Source organism: Vipera berus, assembly GCF_964194415.1.
Source record: "Vipera berus genome assembly, chromosome: 1".
NCBI classification, from domain to species: Eukaryota; Metazoa; Chordata; class Lepidosauria; order Squamata; family Viperidae; genus Vipera; species Vipera berus.
This window is the reverse complement of record NC_138202.1, coordinates 255785481-255809969: the sequence shown is the minus strand read 5'-3', so window position 1 is coordinate 255809969 and position 24489 is coordinate 255785481.

The following is a 24489-nucleotide window of genomic DNA, read 5'->3' as shown; positions in this document are numbered from 1 at the left end:
TTCTGGATTGATTATATGTATTGTAAAACTTTTCAATAAAAAAAAGAACTACTTGCATTAAGTTTATTTTACACCTGTGGGTTACAAAGTTATACTAGCAGGCTCCCATCCCTTTCCAACTATATTCTCCAGATGCAATAGTTCTGAACAAGTTTCCTTTGATCCAGAAAAAATGGAGAATTTTTAGAAAGCGGAGGACGAATTTATAAAATACCGGTAATCAGTGTAAAGATTCTTCAGTGCAATAACCTCTACCACTTACTCTTTCAGTTGAAAATCTGTAAGTGTCCAGTTATGGAAATTGGATGATTCTTCAGTTTTTCAACCTATTAGCAGAATTCTCTATGTGACAGAGACTGTACAAAAGTTAGAACGTTATTTCTTAAGGTTTGCATTTAAGGTTTTTGCAAATAGGCATGGTAAGTGGTAGAAAACATTTCAGCTAAAATTGCCGCCTCTATAAAGCTCCTGTTAAAAACTTAGGAGCAGGGTTCATATATATATATAAAAAGAACATGTTTAAATGCCATTTATCCTGTTGCATTCTTTGGGAAACTCGTCCCTCCCCCTGATCCTTTTTCTTTCTTTCTGCAAGGAATAAGCAAATAAATTCCAAAGAAGGATAGAGGAGATGGACACTAGAGGGCACCCTTTTTGTTTCTGGGTAGATCTCAGAAGAGTTTCTCTGAGAGAAGTGATTTTTTTGGTGGGTGGGGGGGTGTGTGAAAGTTATTTTTAATTTCAAGGCTTATTAAATGGCAACAGCTGTGTATATACACCCCTCTATTTTCTATGGGCTAGATCAGGATACAATGAAGGTTTACGTAATCAACATCCTGTAACAGAGTTGTGGGCACATAAACAACTTAAGGTAACCAAAGAAGCTGACATTTTTTTTCCTCTTGTTTCTTCTTTCTTTCCTTAGCCAGTGCTCCTCATTTTACATTACTGCCATACTGAAACTTCTCTTGTACTTTTTTCTCTTGTCCTTATTCAGCTCAATGAAATAAATTTGCACTTCCACCCCCTCCCCGAAGAAAAAGAGATTTTGAGTGAAATTCCCATGGGCAGGGAGTGGGGATCTTGCACTGTTTAAACAGCGAGGAGGCCAAGGGAGGTATGCATGTCCATATTTTCACTGTTCAATCTTCTGTCCATTGCTCTGCTGGCTCCTGGGCTTTCCACACTTCAATTATCCCCAAGGAAGTTATTGTTAAGGAGCTTCTCTTAATGATTTTTTTCAGATGGAAACTGTGGACAGCCAAGCTAGTCTTTTTTTTTCCCTTTGATGTCTTCATATCATTGTTGACTGCACCAGTTCCTATGGTTTTCTTGCCAAGACTTCATAAGCGGTTTTCCCTTGGCTCCTTCCTGGAGTTTCAGTGACTGACCAAAGGTCACCCAGCTGAATTTGTGCCTAAGGCAGGACTAGAACTCATGGTCTTCCAATTTCTAGCCAGATGCCAGAACCTTAACCTTTACACCGAACTGGGTCCCTCAAGGTATTTTATTTTATTTATTTATTTAGTTATATTTATATACCGCCCTATTCCCTGAGGACTCAGGGCGGTTTACAGGGAATTAAAAATCCAAAATACAAAAATTAAGAACCAAATTAAAAAATATTAAATTAACCCTGTAGTCAGTTAAAAAGAACCCTAAATTAAAAATTCCTCCTCAGTCTGGGCCCGAGAGCTCGAAGAGCCAGGTCTTCAGGCCCCGGCGGAATGATCGAAGGTCGGGGGCAGTTCTCAGCTCCACCGGCAGCTGGTTCCAGAGGGCAGGCGCTCCCACCGAGAAGGCCCTATCCCTGGGTGTCACCCGCCGGCAGTCTCTTACCGGCGGGACCCTGAGCAGACCCTCCCTGTGGGAGCGCACTGGGCAAAGGGCATTTGATGCCGGCAGCAGGTGTTCCCTCAGATATCCCGGACCCAGGCCATGTAGGGCTTTATAGGTGATAACCAGCACCTTGAATTTCACCCGGAGGGCAACCGGAAGCCAATGCAGCTCACGGAGTAGAGGTGTTACATGGGAGTATCGGGAAACCCCCATTACAACTCGCGCGGCCGCATTCTCCACCAGTTGAAGCCTCCGAGTGGTCTTCAAGGGCAGCCCCATGTAGAGAGCGTTACAGTAGTCCAAACGGGAGGTAACAAGCGCATGAGTAACTGTGCGTAGGGCGTCTCGGTCCAGATAGGGACGCAACTGGCGCACCAGGCGAACCTGGGCGAAAGCCCCCCTGGTCACGGCTCCTATATGGTCTTCGAAATTGAGCCGTGAATCCAGGAGGACGCCCAAGTTGCGAGCCCTATCGACGGGGGGTAACACCTCACCCCCCATCATTAAGGATGGAATAACTTGGTTAACCCGAGATGCCGATATGCACAGCCACTCAGTCTTGGCGGGATTGAGACGAAGCCTGTTTCTCCCCATCCAGACCAGAACCGCCTCCAGGCACCGGGACATCACGGAGAGGGCATCACTGGGTTGGTTCGGGGTAGAAAGAAAAAGTTGGGTATCATCAGCGTACTGATGATACCCCACCCCAAAACCACGAATGATCTCGCCCAGCGGCTTCATATAGATGTTGAACAGGAGAGGCGAGAGAACCGACCCCTGAGGGACTCCACAAATGAGAGACCTCGGGGCGGATCTCTGCCCTCCTGTCAACACTGACTGTGAGCGGCCCTGGAGGTAGGAGGAGAACCACCGTAAAACGTTGCCTCCCACTCCCAGCCCCCTGAGACGCCGCAGTAAGATACCATGGTCGATGGTATCGAACGCCGCTGAGAGATCTAATAGGACCAGGACAGAGGAGCAACCCCTGTCCCTAGCCCTCCAGAGATCATTCACCAGCGCGACCAATGCCGTCTCCGTGCTGTGTCCGGGCCTGAAGCCCGATTGGTACGGGTCCAGATAATCAGTTTCCTCCAGGAACAGAGGGAGCTGATGCGCCACCACACTCTCAACAACCTTCGCCAGAAAGCGAAGGTTGGAGACTGGACGGTAGTTGTTTAAAACAGCCGGGTCCAAAGCAGGCTTCTTGAGAAGGGGTCTCACCACCGCCTCCTTCAAGGCGGCAGGAAAGACACCCTCCTTCAAGGAAGCAGTTATTACTGCATGGAACCAGCCTCGTGTTCCTTCCCGAGCCGCATAAGCTAGCCAGGAGGGGCACGGATCCAACAAACAGGTGGTGGTGCTCAGTCTCCCCATGATCCTGTCCACATCATCAGGGGAAACAGGGTCGAACTCATTCCAGATAACGTGCTCAAGACCGCCTGATTCCTCCACATTAGACTCTGCCCAGTCAGAGTCCAAGCCGGTCCGGATCCGAGCGATTTTGTCCGCCAGATGATGACTAAACTCCTCGGCTCGTCCCTGCAAGGGATCCTCTCTCACCTCCTGATTAAGGAGGGAGCGAGTCACCCTAAACAGGGTGGCCGGGCGATTATCTGCGGACGCGATAAGGGCGGCAAAGTAGTTAGACTTCGCCGTCCTTATCGCCGCAAGATAAGACCTTATAAAGGTTCTTAACTGCAATCGGTCGGATTCGGATCGGCTGGATCTCCAACCGCTCTCTAGACCTCGTCTCCGCCGCTTCATCTCTCGGAGCTCCACAGAGAACCATGGGGCCCAACGGGATCTGCCTCGGGTCAGAGGTCGCATGGGTACAACGCAGTCGAGTGCCCTGGTGGCTGCCGTTTCCCAGGCCTCCACCAGGGCATCGACTGGGCTGTGGGTAAGGGTGATAGGTATAGGCCCAAGCGCCCTCTGGAACCGATCTGGGTCCATTAGGCGCCTGGGGCGGAACCACCTGGTCGGCTCCGCCGCCCAGCGGCGGGGATGGCATGATGGAAAACTAGCGTCAGGAGGTAATGGTCTGACCATGACAGAGGGGTGATGGACGGAGAACCCCCTCCCAGATCATCCAACCACTGTCCAGACAGAAACACCAGGTCAAGAGTGTGACCCCCCTCATGAGTCAGGCCCTCAATAACCTGGGTCAGGCCCATGGCTGTCATGGAAGCCATGAACTCCCGAGCTAACTCCGACGACCCTCCCAGTGATGGCAGGTTGAAGTCACCCAGGACTACGAGCCTGGGGAACTCCACCGCCAACCCTGAGAGGGTGTCGAGCAGCTCGGGCAGGGCTGTTGCCACACAGCTGGGCGCCAGGTATGTAAGCAACAAGCCCAACTGAACCCGAGGACCACACCTCAAGAGGAGGGTCTCACTCCCGGCCATCTGGACAATGGTGGCCTCCCGGGGACACAATGTCTCCCGAATAACCACTGCCACCCCACCACCCCTGCCCTGAGCCCGTGGCTGGTGCAGCACCCGGAAACCCGGCGGGCATAACTCGGTGAGAGGCACCCCTCCCTCCGAGCCCAGCCAAGTTTCCGTGATGCACGCTAGATCCGCACATTCCTCCTCAATCCGATCACGGATGAGGGGAGCTTTATTAACTACGGATCTAGCGTTAAAATAGACCAGCCTGAGCTCAGGGGCCTGATCACCCTCATCCCCGGGTAAGAGGGTGCTAACCGGAGGGTCGGAGCGCGCCACCGCTCGAAGATAGCGGGGGCGCGATCCCAGATGTTGATATGACCCTCCTCGCAAACACCTGCTGCCATACCCTATCGCCATGGGGATTCGATACCCCACCCCCACATTCCCAGCGCCAGCAGCCACCTCCCCCAACCCCGTCCCACCAGGACCTCTAACAGGACCAGACTGAGTGCCGGTTACAAGTTCCCTCCCCCTCCCCCCCTCCCTCCCCCTCCCTAACCTCCTAAAATAACCGGCTAAAAATCTGATCAGGTGCCTCTTAGCGCGTCTTAACTCGAGGCCCCTATCCAAGCCCAACCACCTCTCGGAGTCCCAAGGCTTGGGCCCGTCATTAAGGGGAGTATGAAAACAGGCGACAGGTCGCGCCCATGAGGCAGGAACCGCCCTAAGGGCATACAAGTCCGCTTCGGAATAACGATGGATCATATAGCACTCAATTAGTCTCTTGGGGCTGATGTTGAAAATATGGCCAAAGGATTGTTCATTGATGGTACGAAGATGGAAAAAGAACAGGTCCAGTGGGCATATCTCTCAATCTGCAAAGCCATCTCAGCTCTCACCCGAGATGGAGTTCCAAGGGACAACCTCAGCCGTCCTCTCACTCCGGCTGAGGAGTCTAACTGGAACAGAGAGAGAAAAGGGGAGTCCTAAGCCAGGCCCACCCCAACTGGTCTCCCACACCAGAGAGGTGGTCGCTGACCAGTCCAGAACCGTCCTCCCACCACGGTTCGGTCCCGTCCACACTGGATTATCCATAGGGGGATCTTAGTTCCCATCAGGTATGGAGCTAGCCGTAATGCCTGCCTGTCAACAAAAGAAGTAAGGAACAGGCAGGCCAGGCCTCTGTCAATCCTCACAACGCCAGCCCACACCGCCAGTCTGGGGGGGGGGGAGAACAAAACATTCTCTCCCCAATGTCCATCCACCAGTCCAAGCCATCCTTCAACGGCGGAAAGAAGTGATCCCAGCAGTCATGTTGGGTCCTGGAATTCACTAACATGTCCGCCGGGGCCGATGACCAGGCCCACAATCTGCAACCACCATCCGGGAGAAGAAGGAGGCTCCTCGCCACCAAAGAACGGTGTCGGTCAGCAGATGGTCATAAAAAGGATCTCCATCCGGTGGGGTCGTCGCCGCTGCCCCTCCGACAAGCAGAGGGTATCCACGGCAAACAGGCAGAGGAAAGAAGGCAGGTGAGGCGTCCTGGGCTGCACGGCGCTGTAGAGGTGATTGACGCCATAACAGAGCTCAACAGGTCAGCAGAGATTGTCAGCGCTGCTCATTCAGATCAACAGGCCGCTAGCTCGGGGGGGGGAGGCTCAGCGTCATGAAAAGTAGCGTCCAGGAGCCGTTTCAAAGGTAGCTTTAGATCGATGGAAAGATACATAGCAGAAAACAAGAATTCCACTGTTTGCAATTTAAAAATAAGTAAAAAAGAAAAATCACCAGAAGAGAATGTTCAAACTCTCTGAGAAATAAAGCCTCAAGTCCCAAAGAACTTTTTGGGGATGGGAAATTTTTGAGAAACTGCAAGGTATATTTTGGCACAGCTTTATTAAAAATAAAAGAATTAATGCATCGTCAGTGATGTGTAATCTCTTATCCCATGCAGGCTCAGTGAAAATCACCTCAGTTCCTGCTGCCTATGATGTTTGGTATTTCCAATAGCAGAAAATTCCTAGCAGTGCAAAAATATCTTCCATACTCATTCATAGTGATCTTTGTATCTCAGACTATTAGCTGAAAAAGAGCAAATAAACTTGAAATTCATTGGGCTTATTCTTCAAACACCTCAGAACTCTTGCTGATGTAAATGAGAACCTGTTCTTTACCTTTGTTAGCTCTGTAGAAATAGGAGAAAAAAATTATTCCTAACAAACATTCCCACTGTCATTTTTACAACAATTACAAATAGGACTCTCATTATGCCTGGACACTGTATTCAGGGAAGATGACAGCCACTGCAGGGTGCTGTTCTGTACCAGCCTGCTACTGGCCCTGCAGAAAAGGCAGGGACAACCCCTTTTACAAGAAGGCAAGAGGCTGGAACTAAGCCTACCAAATTTATGGATACAAAAGCAAACAAGACACGAACCATAAAACAGGAGCTATTCAAGCGGTTGCCTTCAGCAAACCAGCCCTCCCACGCATTCCCCTTTTATACAGTTCAGGGCGTGGCTTCTCTCTGCCTCCTTCCGAGGTGCCCCATTGCCTTCCTCTGTTTACTCCTGATTGACTGCCTCCTGCGTCCTTGAACAGGGCCAGCTGTGGGTCATCTTCATCCACGCTGTCAGGCTCACACAGCTGGGTCTGCGTCGTGACCAGGTGGGAGGGGCCTGGCTGAGGGCTCTCATCAGCAAGCTCTCCAACCCCCTCAGCAAGCTCTTCAACACCCCCCTCCTCCTCTGAGTCGTCCGACCCAACTGCCGAACCCACAGGCTTACCCTGAATCACCACAGGTGCAAAGAACTATAATCCAGGTTTTAACAAACAAACTGAGCTTATATCTGGGCCATTCTCAACCTTGCGTTAAATATGCTTTGATTCAACTCCAGCCAATCCAGAACAATGGTATGGCTTATATTTTCTAGGCCATGGACAGGTGTTGTGATTAGTGGAAGCATTCGCTCAGGAAGTATGTTGGCTGGTGGCAGATTGTCATAATTCCCAACGGGAACAAAAGGGATAGTGTGTACTCTAGGGAAGGGAGATAAGTATAACCTTGAAGTAAGGTCAGAAGAACAATTTTTTTCTGGTTCAATTCTTTGCTGTTATGTTCTGTGCAAGACTGTGCCGATGTGCATTTAATTATTTTGCACGGACGCTTGAACGTTATTTTTCCCCCTTCTTACTTCTGTGTTCAGACTCCTATTCAGGGTTCCCTCTGGGTGGTCGTGTGTTTTCTTTTAGGGAGGACAGTGTTTTATCTGAAAGGATTGTCCTCTTTTCTGCTTGAAGAGATGTCCGTGTCTAACTTGGCCTCAACAAGGCTTAGGAAGAGAGAAGAAGCTCATCTCCACCCACAGGGAGGAGAACTTGACCAGAACTTTGAATAAGCAAACTTACCTGGTCTTTCCCAGTAAAGGAAAATGTATACTTGCATTTCCATTTTAATTATTTCCTGTATGACAGGGAAGAAAGGTGCTTGTGCCCCTCAGAAATCACTTAACACAGGACCGTCCTAATATTACATTCCCACATTTGTTCCATAGTACAGAATTGAGTGTGGTTACTAATTTATACAAGATGTTACCCTTCGATGCACTATTCACACCCTGCAACCTAAAGCCTAAATATTCTGGGGTCACTCTGTAGCTTTTCCTTTTGCACCAAAGTTTGGGTGCCTTTCGGGTTATCTGGTGGACCTTGGTAGTGCTTGGACATTTAGATCCCTGTAGGTTTCTACTGCTGACATTCGCAGTCCGATGTTCCCATTCAAGTTTAATGTGCATAATTGAAGCCATTCTGGCTCCAGGTGTACAATAAGCTCCTGTATCAGTATGTCTGGCCATACTGGCATACATTGTAGATGACAGTTTACAGATGATGCTAGGTTATGGTTTTGCTGCATCAACTCCACTAATACTGAATACCAAATCTTCTTAGCCAAACCAGTGCATTAAGAATTACACAGGTGCAGATTATTCTTGCCTTGTATGTCATCCTACTCAAAGTCAGTAGAGGTAGGAAGGTAAATAGCCTCTGCCCATAGAAGTAGGAAGGGATCTATTCTGCCTGCTCTACTAGTGGGAGAAGAACCATCTCACATTCCTCTTGCACCTTCCCTAAACAAAAGACTGAAGTGGGTGAGGGGGCATCTCTCTGGCATCCTTTAGAAAACCTGGGAATATACTGACAGACAGTGCTCCCTTACACTGAGACTGGCATATATTAAATTGGCATTTTTAATAATCTTGTTCTTTGCTGCCTCTCTGAATGGCATTCTCATTCTTAATCAGGCTGGGTCTATCCATCAGATTATGGACTTGGTCACCTGTCCAGGATCTCTAGGTTTATCCATATCGTGATGGTGATCTGCTCTTGAAATGGCAACAGGCACCATTGAAGTGGCCTGGAATGAAAACAGGCCTATGATAGTGAATCCCATGCCACACTCATTAAAAGTAAAGATTTTAACAGTTTTCTCTTGGGTGTCAGATTCTTCTAACTGATTTTTGAATACTGTACTGTTATTACTGTTATAGGAAATGCTTCTTCTCTTCTGTCTACAATGACCCCCAAATGCCATATCTGCTTTGGGGTTGTCATTGATACTTTCCCGAATGCGTTGTAAACCCAAAGGGTCCAGTTCAGGGGTGTCAAACTGCTGGTCTGCAGGCCAGTTGCATCATGCAGAGGCCACGCCCACCCCAGCTCCAGCAATGGGAAAGTCATGATACGTCACGACACATCGCAACACGTCACATGATGCGGCGAGTTTTACACCCATGGTCTACTTGATGCTCTTGACTGTATTCTCCCTTGAAAGTACTCTGTCTTATAAGTCTTATAAATAGACGTCAATATAGTCCCCCTCAGCTGAACAGGTCAAGAGAAAACTGAACTTCCAGTCTGTAGAATGGAGCTTAGTCATCAAGTGAAAAAATAATGCTGGATTAAGAGAAGAAGGATCTAACAGAAATCCCAGGTTAATCTTGAGCCTAATCAGTGTGCAGTATCAGAGTTATAATGAATGATGGCCAAGAAAAAACAATTAGTATCTGGACAGTTACAGATTTCCAGACAAAAGTTTTAAAGGTTTAATAACTTAATTGGGCATTTGCTGATTTATGGATGCTATTTAACAAAAGTATAGTCTGCTAAAGGTAAGGGAAAAACTTACAAGTACTTTTATAACTGATTCTATTATGGACTTTGTTATGTTTCAGGAGAATAATAATATTTCACACTTTATTGTCCCACCTGAATTCTAGATTGGTCAATTCAGAAGTTTCCCTTATGGGTTTATCAGCCAGATGGTGAGTTGTAATTAGATATGCAATACAAAAATCTGTTCTCTTTTGGGAAAATTCCTACTAATTTAATTACAAGAGAATGTGCATGCTTCTCCTTAATTCAATCATTGGCAGGGTTAAATGAACAATGGTAATCAAGGCTTTACTTTTCTGACAGTTCCATGAATTTTTCCCAGTTCCACCACTTTATTCAGGACAAACATGGATATAAAATGGAAATTCTGAGATAAATTTTTGAGTAATGTCTTCAGAAAAATACAGGTCACTAACAGGGAGTCAATAAAACTGAGTTCCTCTGCCACACAGTAATCAGAACTGGTCATTGCTCCATGCACAATATTATTCCCATTTTTGTGGAGCAGGGGTCTTCAAACTTGGTTGTTTTATGACTTGTGGACTTCAACTCCCAGAATTCCTCAGCCAGGTATGCTGGCTGACGAATTCTGGGAGTTGAAGCCCACAAGTCATAAAAGGGCCAAGTTTGAAGAGCCCTGTTGTAGAGAAACCTCTTTGACCATATTCATGCTTATTAAAAATGGGATTGATAGATGTAGAGAGATAGAGATAGAGAGATATAACCTTGTTTATGTATTTATATTTCATCTTTCCTCCAGGAGTGCATCTTACTTTGTCTCTTCATTTTCCCTCATACTTCTGTACAATAGCTTTGACTTGGAATTCATGACTGCCCCTAAATTACATAGTAAGCTATATCATTGACTGCAGACATGAATAGAGGTCTCCTCCGTCTTAATCTAATAGATGATATCTAACCACTGTAATACAGTGGCTGGGCTACTAACTGAGGAAAGGATTGCATTTCCTCAATAGAGATTTCAGCTTGATCCTCTAAACAAGAGCATGATATATAGATACAAAATAAATACAAAGAGAAATGTTTAGCCTGCTCATTCTGTACATGTGTATTCTTGCCCTAAATCCCTAAGGATGGGCTGGCGAATTGGGGACTACCTTGCCCTGTCTCTTTACTGGGAAAGGTGGGGAGGGGTGTCGGTAGTTCCGTAGATTCTTCTAGCTTGAACTTAAGTTCCCCAGAGTCTGAGTAAGAAGGTGACTGTTCTGATCATGTGTTTCCAAATGGGAAAGTTATTACCCCCCTTTTGTTGTCAGCCTTTACTCTGAATCAGCATATCAGGTGCTGCCTTATTTTTGAGTTTATCATTTGAAGTTCCCTTTTCAAGGCCATTATCTGTATTTTGGGGAGCAGCTGGCTGAAATTCAAAGACTACCCTTCCAGGAGCACTTTCTTGCCAAGATATAATGGGGGGTGCCGGTTGTGGCAAAGCAACAGGGGACTTTGTCAAGTTCTCTTCTGAAACCTTTGGATCTGAGCCCATATTTATAAGTACTGTAATGGGCCAGTCTTGGCAAGTGTCATCCTTACATAACTGAACATCTGTTATAATTCACCTAGGGGATGCTTTGTTTTTACCCTTAATAGTATACCTCCCTGCTCTGGCACCAAAGCCTCTGAGTCCCTGGCCACACCATCTGCCTGCTGCATCCGAGGGTTTCTTGGGGGTTCCCAGCAATAAGTACGATTACAATTTGCCCCATACCAATCCTTAGCATCATGACATACCTTTCCCATGGTGAAGTCACATATTTTAACCATACCCGGAACCTGATCACATTTCCCATAATCTCTCCCATAAGGACAGATCATGGTCCACAGAAAAAATAAGGACAGAAAGGAAATCATTGAGTAGGCAGAGGAAAACAACATAAAGTAACAGAAAAGATGAAGTGAACAAACCAAACAATATACAAAATGGTAACCAAGGCAGAGAGGAACGACATCTGCGACTTAAGTAGGCAGGGAGCTGGTGAGAGAAAGCTGCTCAAGAAGAAGCCAGGTGGGCACACGTATCCCAGCGACATGTAAAGTGTCTCGGCATACAGTTCAATGTTGCTGTTTAAAGAGAAGCTTCAACCCAAGGTCATCCTCAGCACCTGGGGCTACAGTCCACGTTTCTTGAGAGTCCTCAGCGTCGGGCAGTGGGAAAGAAGAATGAAGACGAGTGTGATGAATCCAGGCTTATCAGAGTGACTGTTTGTCTCTATAATACGCCAATCCAACCTGTCAAAAAGCCAGACGGTTCTTACCATTTTGGCCAAGATTTAAGGGCCATTAATCAGATCACTGCGACATTGCATCAAATGGTGCCTAACCCCTATATTTTGATTTCTCAACTGGGTACCCTTGCTTGGTATACAGTCATTGATTTAAAGGATGCTTTCTTTTGTGTCCCTTTGGCCCCTGCTAGCCAGCCACTTTTTGCCTTCCAGTGGCCTCGTGGGACTGTTCTACCCCAGCCCTCCAAAAAGAACCCTACTATCTTTGGCAATGTCCTGGTCACTGATGTAGCCACATGGCAGCCTGTGCAGGACACCATTGCTGTAGTGCTACAATATGTCAATGACTTGCTGGTAGCTGCCCCCACTGAAGGTAGCTGTCTCTTGAATTTTGTCTCATTGTTAAATTCCCTTTGTCAATGGGGATGTAAAGTTTCCCGTGCTAAATCCCAGTTTGTTCAACAAGAGGTCTGGTATTTCAGTTATATTCTATCACAAGGCACTAGAAAATTATCCCTGGAGAGAATCCAGGCTGTGTGCCTCCTTAAACCACCAGCTGCCAGCTTTGGGGTTTCTTGGGAATGGCAGGTTTCTGCCATATCCAGATTCCAAACTTTGCCTTAATGGCTAAGCCCTTGTATCAGGCCGCTACAGCTCTGACAAAGGATTGCCAGGTGGCATTTGATAACATTAAAACCGCTTTAGTAAATGCTCCAGCCCTTAGCATTCCTGATGTCACTAAACCATTCACCTTGTTCTTTTCCCTTTGATGATAAGAATTAATTCTGTGCAATGAGTATAATAAACTTGGTTCATATTCTGTTATACACACAATTCTGCACAGATCCACCTTCCTTTGCTGTGGCTGACTGTGGGGTGACTTGAGACTGAGAGTTTTCCTTCACTGTCCCACTTCTTTGAAACAAATTCCCCATCTTGACCGATGAAGGCTTCAAAAACTCTCTTTTTAAACAGGCTAATGTGTTTGTTTCTGATCAAATTTAAATGTGTTTTTCACCACCATGAAGGGAAATTGGCACTATACTAAGCTTAATAAATTCTAGCACAATCACATCTCACAATCAGGATTGGATGGCAACTGGGCCAAATGGAAAAATGTGAGAACTGTCTTCAAATTGTTTTAAATCCAATAAATAGCATGATACCTCTCTTATGATTTAATTGCATAGCAAAGCCATCACTCCCTATACAACCGCTTTAAATCTCTCCAAAAATGCATTGGTAATAGCTGAACCTGCAGGATGGGGAGCAGGCTAGCTCTGGATCAGGTGTTTTTACACAGAGTTGCTTACTTAAATTTGTGTAGTAAACCGTACGTTATCTGGTGCCCTATTCCACTTCCCTCCCCCATACTACAGAGAATAGCCATAATAATTCTGTTTGCTTTGACTATAAATAAATTAACATGCAGTTAAACCAACTTTAGTTTCTGCTCTGTTGGAGGATGGATGCCACTCAAAGGTCATGCTTGACCATGGAGCGGAAAAACAATTCTTTCTTCAGAAGCCCTGGAATCTGATACCTTCCATCACTTGGCAGCCAGCCAGCCACTACCACAGCCATTGCTTCATCATTGCTCCTTAGTCACCATACGGATAGGCAAAGTAGCTTTCATCCCAGGGAAGAAACCTGGCACGGAGCATCTGTCATTCCTTGAATAATGTAAAAAGAGGCTGTCAAAAGCATCTCAGAAGCATCATTACTGTTGCAAAGGAGGTGGGCTGCCAAATGCATATAACAGTGAATATAGAGAGACACTGCAGGATTTAAAACATATCAGCTCAACTCTTGATCTGGGTTGTTTTCTTAATAGCAGTATGGCAGTAGAATTACTTGGTTATGAAAGCTGGCTGGGTGACTTTGGGCCAGTCACACTCTCTCTCAGCCCAACTCATCTCACAGGCTTGATATGGTGGTGAAAATAGGAGGAGGAAGGACTATTAAGTATGTCCGCTGCCTTGAATTATTTATTAAAATAATTAAAAAGGTGGAATAAAAATAAAATAGATAAAGTAGTCTCTCAGTGACTTCTTCTTGGATTGTATTTTTCCATTGCCCATTGTAACATGCAGCTCTAGGAGACCTATAGGTATGGAGGGATGGGACAAGTGGCACACTGGGTATCATGATGCAACTATCACACCTTATGTTCTTGCTGCAGATATTGGGTTTGGAAGCAGTCATGCTTAGCTGCCTGAGGCAGCATGAATATATCTCACAATATTTGCCCCACAAAGACATACAACTCTCTCTGAAACAACACAGCATTCTGCTTGAACATTAGAGAGGGAACCCATGCTGTAAGCACAACCCCATAAATAGGAGAAACTGGATACCCCATTGTTAAAATGACACTGTTGCCCTTTCATAAGGACACTGTTCACTGGAGAAAGAATAACTGACCTAAATTGCTCAAGAGGTAAATTGAGAAGTGGTAGCTGAGAAGTTTTTCCTTTTCTAATCTGATATATATGATGGATGTTCTACCTTTTCTTCAGGAGTTCAAAACAGCATATACAACCCATCCCCCTTCCCATTTCTTTCCACAGGAGAAGAAATGTGAGGTAAATTGTGAAGAACCCTTTATAAGGCTGGCTTCAAATTCATGTCTCCCCACTCCTTGTCCACTTCACCTCATCAGCTCTTACTCCAGACTGAATTAGACTTAATACAAATGTAGAATATTCCAGTGATATTCCAGTATATGGTAAATGTTGACATTCACATGTGAATGTTCATGGTTACCTAAATGTGCCTTGTATATATACCTGTACAATATATAAGCCAAGAATAGAAATCTACCTAGTTATCTTTAGATACCACTTTTAAACCAACTTGGTATTGTTAACATTTGCATGAAAATCATTGTGTACATCAATGAAGGGAACAAAAATGCTTTATGTTCTTTCTTCAGAGCAAGTAATCAAGTCCAAGTCTATTATCTAAAGCTATTTTCTGCCCTCTCAGATACATTTCAGCTCTAGCCAGATTCCCGCAAAAGCAGCAGTATTTCCTGTCCATGGAAAAGCAATTAAAAAGAGTATTCCTATTTAAGGATTTCACTGGTGGGCAGGCAGCCAGCCAACACTCATTTAATCACCACATTTTTACCAAAAAAGGAGGGGAGAGCTATCAGAATGAACAAATTCCTAAGAGGAAATCCATGGGTCCAATCTGCAACAGGTTCAAGTGTCTACAATTGCCATCATGTTCTCCTTGTCCTTCATCTTCACACTGCCAGTTCCCAGCTGGTGTTGAATCTGAAAAACATTTCCTGCTCAAGCTCTTCCCACATAGCTTAATGCAAGACACAAAAGCATTCCATACTTCCTTCAAAAATCAGCACCTTCTTTGAAGCAGTTCCTCGTGATGCTACAGCAGCCTTCACCAACCTGGCATCCTCCAAGCATGGAACTATAGTTCCCATAACTCCCAAGCAAATTTAAAAAATTAGCACTCAAAGGAAGATTCAAAAAAAGCATGAAACTGGATTCCTGGTATATTGGGATTGAGTTATGCAAGGCTTCTTCAACCTCATCCCACTCCATTGCTATCTTGGTCCCTGTGACTTTCCCTTTGGTTCTTCTAGCTGGCATTTCTTGAAGGAAGGAAAAGATTAAAAAATACAGACTATATAAACCATAGCAAGGAAAGGTCATTTTTCACCTGTGGTTTGATAAACTGAGTCTCTTATGATTCTCCTCCTTTTGCTGATAATAGAGAAGAACTTCTTCCATGGTTCCGTATCTGAATAAAATCTCCCTCATGCAGGCCACCCAGCGAACTTTGTCCTCTACCTTCATGACCTTCATGGTTTGCGGCAGGCAAATCTCAGAGCATCACCCTGGCACCAAGATGGTATTTTCTTATATAACCTTTCTTTTGCATGGACCTCCTAGCTCTGGTTCAAAAGCAAGAAACTAGCCAATTTATCTTCTCTCAGCCAACTTTATCTTCTCCCCAGCTGCTTTTTGGGAAGCAACCTGTCCTTAAGTTTTTTGCTCACAAACACACACACATACACACACACTCATCTGACCTCAGATATGCTAGCAAAGAGCAGGGCTGCCAGGGGTCTGTGTGTAGGAGGGAATAGTCAACCTCTCTGCTCATTTTTTGTATTTAGCTGAAGAACCCAGGACAGCAGCTAACCACAGCTGTAGGACTTTTCATTGGAAGGAATATGTATAGTGTTATCTTCTCCCACTAAATCTTGTATTCAGTTTTGATGCATGAGAAAAGGGGCAGCACGTCTGATTTGAAAGGAGCGCAAAATAATAATAAACCTTTATTGTCAAAGTACAACATGTGTACATTGAGATTAGCTGAGCCTCCCCCTGTGCTCTCTCCCCCCAACACACAGTGACAACAAACCCTCCATCCCACCACACTATGTGAACCAACTACACCACACACCGGCCTCCCAAGTCAACTCTGCATAAGATTATATCCCATTCAAAAGCCTAACAGCCCACGGATAAAAGCTGTTCTTCAGCCTGTTGGTACGGCTGGCTATATTCCTATATCTCCTACCGGATGGTAGGAGAGTAAAGAGATACCGTCCAGGGTGTGAGTCATCCCTGAGAATCTTCCTCACTCTTCCAAGGCAACGAGCCCTGGCGATGTCATCCAGTGGTGTCAGGGAACAGCCCACAATGTCTTGTGCTGTGCTCACTACCCTCTGTAATACTTTCCTATCCGCGGCTGTCAGACCGGCATACCAAACCACAATACCATATGAGAGGACGCTCTCTATGGTAGACCGGTAAAAGAGGGTCATTAGCTGTTGTTCTACCCTGTTCTTCCGCAAGATCCTAAGAAAGTGAAGCCTCTGTTGGGCCTTTCTAGCCACCTGGGTTGTGTTAACTTTCCAGGTCAGATCTTCACAGAGGTAGACTCCCAGAAATTTAAAGGAGGGAACTCTCTCTATACAGTCCTCCCCGATGTAAAGTGGGGCAGGTTCCTCTTTTTTTCTCCGGAAGTCTAACACCATCTCTTTCGTCTTGCTGATGTTTAGGTGCAAGTTGTTGTTACTACACCATATGGATAGTTTTTGTACCTCCGCCCTATATGCTGTCTCATCCCCACCTGTAATAAGACCCACCACAGTTGTATCATCTGCGAACTTGATTATCGCAGTGGATGGGTCAGATGATACACAATCATAAGTGTATAAAGAGTACAGGTAGGGGCTAAGCACACAGCCCTGTGGCGTGCCGGTGCAAAGCTTCAGGGGGGTGGACAAAGCAGACCCGACCCTCACTGTTTGTACCCGATCCCTAAGAAAGTCTTGAATCCAATCGCAGATAGCGGGGGAGAATTTCAGGTCAGTCAGCTTCTGCCAGAGAACAAGAGGCCACGCCCTCTTGAAACTCAAGGTGTGACTTTCTTTAAGACTTCAGGCAGGCAGGACTTTAAATCCATCAAGGTGGTTCTTCTGAGCCTATGCTTATTGCTGTATTTCTGCAGAAAGGATCAAGAACAGTGTACATTCATTCATTTCTCATACTTTTTTTTTCTTTCCAGAAAAATCTGACCAGGAGTGCGACAAACCAAAGGGGAATTGCACTGCATTGCGGTTATGCTATGTATCACAAACACATGCTCTCTTCTCCCCTCTCATCTAATCTTGCCTTTTATTTATTTAACCAACATACTTTCATGTTGCTTTCTAGGCAAACATGCCTTGAAACAGTTTGCAAGCAATAAAGTGCAACAATAAAACAATTCAACTGATATAAAAGCAGCATTCCTCAAAATGGAAGGAAAAGAAAGTAGTATCTGCAATAGATCATATACTACCTACTATATATAATTCATCTACACATCTTAATATTCATGCTTTTGTTTTTTATCTGTAACATTCATTTAATCAAAGTACACACAATAAAATATTGCTCTGGGATTTTTTTTTATTTTCTTTTTGCCATTTATATATAAATTCCCATTTTCCCTGTCAAATTCAATTATTGCGATCTTTGATAACATCAGTATTTCAGCTGTATATTCCTCTTAGCATCACACTGTCTATCTATATTTGAAAGAATATAAAGGTAAAGGTAAAGGTTCCCCCGCACATGCGTGCTAGTCGTTTCCGACTCTAGGGGGCGGTGCTCATCTCCGTTTCAAAGCCGAAGAGCCAGCGCTTGTCCGAGGACGTCTCCGTGGTCATGTGGCCGGCATGACTAGACGCCAAAGGCGCACGGAGCGCTGTTACCTTCCCACCGTAGTGGTCCCTATTTTTCTACTTGCATTTTTACGTGCTTTCGAACTGCTAGGTTGGCAGAAGCTGGGACGAGTAACAGGCGCTCACTCTGTTACGCAGCACTCGGGATTCGACCCGCCAAACTGCCGACCTTCTGATCGACAAGCTCAGCGTCCTAACCCACTGAGCCACCGCGTCCCTTGAAAGAATATAGAAATACCTAAATTTCAGTATCTAAATTAGAGTTTTAAAACAACTGTAAGCTGTAATCTGCATGCTAAAACGTACACACATACATGTGCCTGATTAACACATCTGTAATATTTCCACAAGCATCCTTTATTTATTTATCCATGAATACTTTAAAATAGCCAGGGGACATTAAACATCATTACCTTACTCTCTGCTCAATGTTGAACCATTTGGTGAACTTTTCACTTATTCTAATGCATGTTATATAGTCAGCATACACCATTCTTATTATATTCAGCAAGCAACTGCTACTCACATTCATACTGAACATTTCATTATTCAAGACTACAATATTCATTTCAGTATACATTTTCTCTAAATCAAAAGGTACCCATAAATTTTCCCATATTGAAACATTTGTCAATGATTTGCTGAAAATCAAAATGCCATACTGCAGTTCCCAAATTTACCTTGTTGTCATTTCTTGTATTCTTTAGATCAGAAGTCTGCAGGCATCTTCCCAGGCCCATTTAACACAGTAATATCCCTGTGGTTTTGCAACACTTTTGCTATCTTTCTTTTGAAAAGGAAATAGTAACACTATTTGTTTAAATCAGGGGTTCCCAACCAGGGGTGCTCACACCCCCTGGGGGTGTGAGACAATATTCCAGGGAGTGCAAAAACTTGGGTTTAGAAGTTTCAAAATTATAGTGTATGTGCATAATTTGTTTTGAACTTTTGTAAGGGGTGCAAGAATATATCAGAAGCATTCTAGGGGCGCGGGGTATAGAAAAGGTTGGGAGCCTCTGGTTTAAATCATCAGGTACATGGGGTATAAATCGAACAAATAAGGAAATATTGATCACCTTTACCTACCATAACATTGGTCAATGAAGACTTTCAAATAACAATTTTAGTAAGATAGTAGACCAGGTTACAGCCTCCATAGTAGTGGTCTGTAACTACTGGTTACAGGACACAATACTGGTCAGTTTCAGTATTGTGATATATTTGGGGCAATTTATTACAAACACCAACCAAAGCCTAATTTGACACAAGCATCTTCATTCTATGCAAGCTAGATTCTTTCATCTAGAAGCTACCTTGCAAGCTAACATATCATTGGCTATACATCAGAAATTAGGACTACACAAAGTCTGCTAACTTTAAGAAAACATGATTAGGCTGCCTAGAATTGTTTGAGTAGTTGTTGTGGTACTGGTATTAGCTTCATATTGGTTGTATAACTGACACTAAGATTTTGTTAAGAGTTAAGATTTTAAGCCACTGAGGAAATATTTTAAAGGCATCTGGTCTACTCAGTGTCAAGTTTCCTCTGGCATTTTGAAATTACTTTTCAACCCCTTTACACGCTGTTCTACCACCAACCTCAGGCAAGAGGACAGAGTTTCCACCAGGATGCTAGCTCAGTCGTGGACTGTTGCAGTTGTGCTGATCTGCAGTTCCCATCACAGGCAGCCAAGATGATGATTGAACCTCATTAATGGGCCAATAAGGTGCCGATGTAACAAATAGCTTTTTGTAAGTCTAACAAGAAATTGCAGTTATATTAGACATAATTCAGATTCATCATCTCCTTGAGCTTTCAAAAAAGATACCATAATTTATCCTTGGGAAAAACAGTTTAAAATGAAATGAGCATCTGATGGTGTCAGACCCCATCTAAATTATCATAGTTCTTGAACTCAAAATGCCATGACTTGAATGTTTGTTAAAATGTGGGAGGGAAGATACCATAGCATCTCACTAGCATGTTGGGCATATCAATACACTCTTTGGGTGATCTCTTCATCCCTTCAAGGATTTCCAAGTAAAACATAATTAGGATAGACTCCTCCACTCAGGCTGAACTTTCTGATGCGTGCTAGTATGTCCAGCTGGAAAGTTTCCTGCCTTTCAGGAAAAGGAGAAAAAAAATGTCTTTAGGAAAAATGGGGGGAAAAAGATGCTTTACGTCAGGGGTGTCAAACTCAATTTCATTGAGGGCCGCATCAGCATTGTGGTTGCCCTCAGGGGGCCAGGTGGGTATGGCCAGGGTGGGTGTGGCCTACTGGGTGGGCGTGGCTAGAGTGCATATGGCCTACTGGGTGGGCATGGCCAGCTCTACATCGTTTGCATCAAGGGTGCCTATGGGGGCCTGGGCAGGAGTGGGACAGATCTGAGGGTCTCTGGCAGAAGGAGGGTCTCTGGGCCAGGGCCAGGGCAGTGGGGGCCATTCCCTCACTGTTTCCAGGATGGCTTCACGGGCCGCATGAAACCACTTCGCGGGCCGGATCCGGCCCCTGGGCCTTGTGTTTGACATGTCTGCTTTAAGTCTTTTTGCTCCACTCCCAAAAAAATCAAAATGAATACCAATAGATAGCTATATAATTCTTCATGATCCAATGAATCACAGCTTACCAGGAGTCTTTCTCAGCAACTTGGGGTTTTTCCAAGAGGTTCATGCTTCTTGTGTCATCAGCAATAATACCTAGCCAATTTGTTTTCTGCCAATTCTTTTTCAATGATATTTGATTTTTACAAATATCAACCTCCTTTCAATGACTCTTTTCCCCACATTATGCCTGCAAGATACCTAAGCCTTAGCCTCACTATTAGTTTTATTATTAATGCTTTCAAGGAAGCAATCTGGCTTTAGTTTACCTACTAGTAAATTATTTATTCTTGTTGCATTCTCAACCATTCTTTTTTCAGCACAATAATCTAAAATCATGTTTTTCTTCATTCAGCCTTTCTAGGGCTTCACTGTTCACAAGCGTATGCTATGACTTTGAAAATTGATGTCATCAAAATATCTAAGGTTTTATTGCTTCAATCAGTAATTTTAATTCCAATTTCAATTTTTTCTAGTCCAGCATTTCCCATAATTCAACATATAATTTAAATAAATAAGGTAACATTATACAACCTTGACACATTCCTTTCTGATTTGACTCATTTAGTTTCTTTTTAATCATCACACAAATTCTTCGATAGGCAGACGAGGCAGCTAATAAACCTAGCACACTTTTCTGTGGCTTTTATGGGTTAAATAAATGAAAAATAGATGTCTTTGGGGAATTCTCTTGTTTTTTCCATTTACTGGATGTTAATAATGTAATATTTTCTGCCTCTGCCTCGTCTAAATCCTTTTGTCTGGCAGTTCTTGGTCCAGTCATTGCTGAAGTCAGGATTGCATTATTTTGCTTGTATCATATTGAAGGTTGGAAAATGGATAGTAGAAAAAACTGGGCAAGGATATTCTTTCAAGTAAAGCAAAAATTACACAAAGACTACATAAAGAATAGTTTGTACTCTTAGTGTTTTTTACCTTTTAGTGTCCCCATGTGATTTCTTAATTACAAACCTAATCTAACAAAACAGAAATTATCTAGTGGCAAAAAATAAGTTATCGTATAGCTAAATCTACCTGCCTAAAGAACTTTGATGGAATGGTTAGAATGTAATCTTGTCTTTACCAGTTGTGCCCTGCAAAAATAAGACTACATGGGGAGGGTTTTTTCAGTATACAAGAGTTGAAATCTGTTTACAATTTGAACAGCAATCTTGATGGTATAGTATAGTACAGGTTAATGTATCAGATGCTTTGAGGAAACTGCATGTGATACAAAAACAAGAGTTTTGTCTTTTCCATTGTTTAAAGGAGAAGAACTGGAAAAAATGGTACTATGATCTATATTACTGAGAGGCAATACTCTCCAGAAAATGCATTAAAATTGGCCCATTTGGGAATAATTCAAAATAATAACGGTCATAATTCAATTATGCTCAGTAAATGCAGGAGAAACCTATTTCTGGCTAGATACTTATGTTGCTAGCCCACAAATTACTCTTTGACTCATTCAAGGAATTATTTACTCTATATCCTCTTATCATATTGTCTAGTCCTAATGAACTAACCATCAAGATTTGTTGCTTAAGAACTTCCTTTTGCTTTCTGCATTAGAAATATCACGTATAACTATATTTCTGTTGATAAATTAGGTACACATATTGCAGAAAATAGCTGCTATGCTGGCAGAAGCAGCTATAAGTGCAGAGGTTTGTCCTGGATGGTGAGTATTTCATACATATCCAACAGTAATTCAACATATGCTGAAAGTTTCCATAATTCCTTCCAAATAGTGGTAGTGTTATGTATGTACTGTACAGCAGTGTTCTGAAGTAGTGTTCTGTATCAAATAAAATAAAATCTTTATTATGGTCATAGCCTAGCATAGCATTCTATATCTATAATGAAGCTTATATCCAGTTTTATTAATTGCAAAATTATTCTTGCATCTTGGGTGAAATGTTTTTATTTGCAGTCCACAAAAATGCTTCCTAGAAGATTTACTATGCTAGAGAAAGTAAATTTTATTTAAGAGAGTTGGATAGTTGATTTCTAACCATAAGTGAAATACAGTGCAGGACCATGTACAAATTTATAGGTCATAGGACAGAACTGGATAGAAATGTAATGGAAGGAAATACATTCAGTCCTATTTCATAATACCAAATATCAAATGAATAAACAATAAATCACTGGCTTTAAAATGTGGCTGTTCTCAGGAGCTCTTAAAGTAGTCTAAAATAGTTTTTTATAAATGTTTATGTAATTTTTTTACTATTCTACATAGGCATTCTACATAGGCATTCTACATAGGCATTCTTAAAGATGCAGAAACAGTGCTGATGTAATGTTCATGTTTAACTTCAACTTAGCTATAAAGATTGTATAGAACTATTTAGACTCAAAAATACAGAATGACAAATGCACAGCTCCATATCAAGCAAGAGCTCTGGCAATATCAACTCCCAGTTACCCTTTTGTAGCACCCAAAGTACCACTAACTTTTTCAACTGGCCATTTCTTTGGAGATGGAAGAGAACTAATGTGAAAAGGTCCACGTCATATACAGTTCATTATTTTTCCATCATCTTTGACCAAAAATGTATCACTGCATCTGTCAGAATCTCCAGTGACTCACCCTAACCAGCAAAAAGTTCTATTAGGACCTGACTTATGTTGTTACCATCAATCTGGTTTAGAATTTCTGCTTTGGGCATCTAGTGATGTGGCCCACAAAAGTCAACACATGCTGCTTTTTCTGAGAATTGGATGTCTCCTGCCATGATAAGTATAAAAATAGAGAATTCATCTGGAAATCATGTAGAACCTTGTAAAATGAGAGGCATGACACAATGTAAGATTTATACCTTTCTGGCAGCTTAAGAAAAGGTTTTGAACTCATGGACTAGTGCAGTTTAAATGACTACATGGAGTGTATTGACTTAAATCTCTATATAGTTTGGTTAGGTGTATTGTGTGAACATGACCATCAAAATGAAATATTGCTTAAATCAAACTTCCTATCACCTTTTAACTCTAAAGAAGCACCTAGCAAAACTATAATTTATTACAACAAGGAGTGAACTAGACATAGTGCATCCATTCTAGCCATCCTTGATCTCTCAGTATCAATACTGAGAGATAAAGGATCACACTATTCTTCTGAATCAGCTTTAAAGTTTAGGAATGGAAGGCATGGTGTTGGGTTTTGTCCTTCCTCCAGGGCATTTTCCAGTTGGTGTTAGGGGATATTAGCTCTTCAAGATAGACCAGGTCAGAAAACAAACACAAGAAATATTAGAAATCTATCAAAATAGGTCATAATCATAGAATCTTGATAGCTTGATAACATTTCCCCTTCCTTCCTTATATCAAAAAGAGTCAAGATGGTGCAATCTAAGTTTCTTTTTTTTCCAGTCTAGGTTCAGGTTTTGTTAACAGCCACCACATATCTTCTTCAAGGTCCTCTCTATGCTCTTGTACATTGCGGAGGGGAGAGATCTAGTGCAAGGACCCTTCTCTGAGAGATCCCTCAGGGCTCTAGTCTCTCTTGTCTTGTGTAATATCTATATGAAATTGCTGGGTGATGTCACCCATCAGTACAGGTGGTCTGATGACAAATTTCAGCTCAACCTAAGCAAGGCAAACTGCTTCTATTTTTCATTTTTGATGGAATTATACTCAAGGGATCCTTGATGCTCTCTGACTTCTTGCAAATGTTTCATTACCCAAACTAGGTAACATCATCAGTGCTAGTAAGGAGTGCTGATTGCTGTCAGTTTATATGACAGCAAATAGCACTCCTTACTAGCACTTATGATGTTACCTAGTTTGGATAATTAAACATCTGCAAGAAAATCAGAGCACCAAGGACCCCTCATGTCAACCCTGAGCTACAAATATTCCCCTTTATTAGGAATTATACTCCCCCCCAGTTAGAAATAACTTCCAGTTTGATGGTCCTCTTGGACTGTCACCTCTTTCTAGAATGCACAAATCTATGTTATGCATCAAATTACCCATTCCTGAATCACAAGGCCCTGATCATGATCATTTGCGCCCTGGGCACATCCCATT